Source organism: Parus major, chromosome 11, assembly GCF_001522545.3.
Source record: "Parus major isolate Abel chromosome 11, Parus_major1.1, whole genome shotgun sequence".
Classification (NCBI taxonomy): Eukaryota; Metazoa; Chordata; class Aves; order Passeriformes; family Paridae; genus Parus; species Parus major.
The window spans coordinates 2,237,370-2,241,047 of NC_031780.1; the positions used below are offsets into that span (position 1 = coordinate 2,237,370).

At 59.9% G+C, this 3,678-nt stretch overlaps 1 protein-coding gene across 2 annotated transcripts in view; it reads left to right on the top strand.

The window, feature by feature from the left end:
- The window catches only part of GSE1 (Gse1 coiled-coil protein), a 98,384-nt gene that overhangs the window by 4,967 nt on the left and 89,739 nt on the right, over positions 1-3,678 (top strand). The gene's annotated exons all lie outside the window — the stretch shown is intronic.

A 3,678-nucleotide genomic window follows, 5' to 3' on the forward strand; every position in this document is an offset into this window, starting at 1 on the left:
CTGGAGAATTCCTGAGGGAGCTGGGAAGGGGCTGGAGAATTCCTGAGGGAGCTGGGAAGGGGCTGGAGAATTCCTGAGGGAGCTGGGAAGGGGCTCAGCCTGGAGCAAAGGAGGCTCAGGGGAAGTTTCTGGCTCTGCACAACTCCCTGCCAGGAGGGGACAGCCGGGGGGAACAGGGACAGGAGGAGAGGGAACGGCCTCAGGCTGGGCCAGGGGAGGCTCAGGGTGGATATTAAGGAAAATTTCTCCACTGAAAGGGTCATCAAGCTCTGGCCCAGCTGCCCAGGGCAGTCATGGAGTTGCCATTCCTTGGGGGATTTAAAAGGTGTGGCACTTGGGGACATGGTCACTGGTGGCCTTGGCAGTGCTGGGGGAACGGTTGGACTCGATGATCTTGGAGGGCTTTTCCAACCTAAACAAACCTGTGGTTGTGTGTTCAGTTTCCTGTGGTGCAGTGGGGTGTTGGCATCGTGCTCCTCAGGAGCAGCTGGATTTCCCTGCCTCTCCCAGCCTTGTGCTCAGGCCGGTTTCTGGGAACCACACGGTGTTTTCCATGCCCCATTCCCACTGTTCAGAGCACACCTGGGGCTGGTTCTGTGGGGCTGACAGGGCACAGTCAGGCCCCAGGGGCTGAGTTCACTGTATTTACTAATTGCCAGCAGTGCTGTTGGCTCAGCTGGGGATTTGGCCCCTTCTGCAGGTTCCCAGCTCCAAAGGTCATGGCTGCGTTTCCAAATCACTGCATGGAGCTGACAGCTGTTGGTGGGCACTTTCCTTTTGGCTTTCAAAAAAGGCTTTTGGGCAAAAATCAAAGAGTTCTTGTGTTCTCCACTAAACCTTGTCCCACTGATGCTGAGCGGCAGCCAAGGCTCCTGGATGCCAGAAAAGCAAACCCAGAAGGTGGGGAGTGATGCCTGAGCCCTCCTGCATTGCACCAGGACAAATTATGGGATATTTGGGTGCACTGCAGCATGAGGATTAAGAGAATTCTGTGTAGGAAGAGCCCCAGGCACCTCTGCCTTCTTTGCATCTTTTATGGATTTTGAAGGAAATCAAACCCCTTCTGGCCACTGGCAGTGTTTTGGGTGGTGCTGCTTTGTTGGCCGAGCTGATGGCACCTCTGTGTCCCCACCCCAGGCATCATGTGTGGGCTCCAGGGGGATGGCACAGCCTGCATTTGGCTTCTCCTCACCCATTAAATAAGGAGCAGAGCTGGTTTTGCTCATCCCAATCTTTGGGCCTCCAACTTGGGTCGGTTTTGGTGGTTCTGCCTGTGCTTTTGGCAGTTTTTGCCATCACGAATTCCAGCAGATTCAGAGCAAAATCAGGCCAATTTAAGCCAACTTCACTGGGATAAACCTGTTCAGCTTGCAGCATGTGAAGTTGTTTTTGGTGAGGCCTATGTTGCCTTCCAGCAAAGCGGCCGCTGCAGCCAGCCCCGAGCCAGGCTGGCATTTTCAGATGAGATCTCAATCCCAGCACGGAGGTGGCAATATAATCATGATATGACTTCATGTCTCGGGGCACGGCCTCCCTCAGGATCGTGTTCCCAGATGGCAAACAAAGAAACAACACCGGGAAAATGTGCCCCGGGCTTTCTCCTGCCACCGAGGTCAGGGCTGCTGTGCTCTGTGGGAACTCGCACCTGCCTGTCCCTCCTCATCCTCACCCGCCCGTGTCAGAGTCACCCCCTGGGCTGGTGGCTTGTCCCCGTGGGGTTTCCAGCTGGGGGTGTTTGTCCTTGAGCCACGCTGTGGGGAGTGGCACAGGGGTCTTTGCTTTGGTCGGGCTGACCTTGCTGGACCAGCTGTCCGAAATTCCAGGGCTCCCGCGCCGCTGCCAGCGCTGTGTCCTGCAGACCTCGTGCTGACTCCACAGCTCACCAGCTGGCTGCTATATTTTTATTTTTCACCCTGCCCTCCCTGCTCTTTGCTTTCTCCTCGCCTTTCCCAAAAGCAGCAGCACTGCAGGACTGGCAGCTCGAGCAGGCACCTGCCAAAGCGCTGCTCTGACACTGTGCTGCACCCCCCGAAATCCCCCCTGCGGGCACCCCGGGGAGAGGGGCCGGCTCCACTCTCACCCCATGCAGTGAAAATGCTTGTGCAACCACCAGAGCATCCTCTGGAGTCACAGCCAAGTCGGGAGATGGGGTAAAGGGCCGGCTGGCCGGTGCTGGCTGCTGCAGCTGGACAGATGTTTTGTCCAGACACTTGGCCTTTCCCAGCCGTGCGGGAAGCTCGCTCGCAGGGGGCAGCCTGGGATGCTCTTTGGCTGCTTCCCAGCGAGGAGGGACTTCCCTGCACAGCAGCATGGGTGCTTGGTTTTCCAAGTACATTGGGAATGGCAGGAGTTGGCTTTTCACTCCCACAATACCAGCTGGGTCCTGTCCTGACACCCCTGCCACCGTCCTTGAGTGGCAAGGAGCTGTCTCCATCTCCTGAGCAGGTTCTGGGGACCCACGATATTTTGGGGCAAGGGGCACAGCTGGGTTGCCAGGAGCCTGTTTACACCTCTCTGGCTGCAGTAGGTGCCCTGGATCCACTCCCAGGCTGTTTTTTGGGGTGGGGAGGGCTCTGTTTGCTCCCTGATGGCACCTTTGGCTCCTTTTTTGGAGACAGTCCTGTGCTGCTGGGCAGCATCTGGCCAGATGTTCCTCCTTGCAGCAAGAGGCCTGTGCCACATGCTGCCATCCTGGCCTGGAAGAGATGCCATGGAAACGTCCCTCTGGTGTGTCAGGGGGACACTGCCCTCCTTGGGGACTGCCAGGGTGGGCATTTGGGTGCAAATCCAGGGGGATGGTGAGGCAGGAGCATCCCTGGGAGCTGGGGCAGGAGCCGGGCTGGCGGTGGCAGGCTCCCAGCCGTGCCGGGCTCTGTTCCGCCGGGAGCAGCTGGCGGCGGGAGCCTTTCCAGCAGCACGATTCCCCCGGGCCCCGTCCCAGGGCTGGGACAGCCCCGGATCCCCCCGGCCAAGGCGGGTGGCAGCGGTGGCCCGGGCGTGCCTTGGCTCCTGGCGGCGCCGGTGCCGCGCCGTGGGGACCGCGGGGCTGCTCCTGTGCCAAAGGAGGCTCCCGGCCAGCCCAGCCTGGGTGCCCTCCCTGGGCCGTGTGGAGGGTGCCAGACCCCGGTGCCAGCCCAGGCTGCTGCGGGCAGGTCGTGGTTTGCTCCCGGTGCCGGGTGCGCAGCTGCCGTGGCCTCACCCCGGCACACGCGAGCCGAGCCGTGCCGTGGCTGGATAAACGGCCTCGTGCAGCTGCTCTGGCTGCTGTGTGACTCCTTGTCTGGGCTGGATCTTCAGTAGCAGGGCAGGGATGAAGGGGATGGCTCCAGGATAGACTTTTGGCTGGGCTGGGAGAAGGGTGGCGTTACCTGGGTGCGCTTTGCAGCCTGGCGTGGGTATGACGCTGCTTCTCCCTCTTCAGTTTCCTTCTTTTCCTCCCCATTTCCACGTTAGCACAAGTGCTGCTGGGCTTTAGTAGCTCTCAGGAGACTGAAGTCATCTGTTTACCCACGGAGCTGGCACGCTCAGAGCAGCAGCTGCCCCGGCTTTCCCTCTCCAACCTGCAGAAGAGGTGTCTGTGCCGGGTGTGCCATCACCTGCACTGGGGCAGAGCGAGCCCTGGGGCTGCCTCCCATCCCATCCCATCCCATCCCATCCCATCCCATCCCATCCCATCCC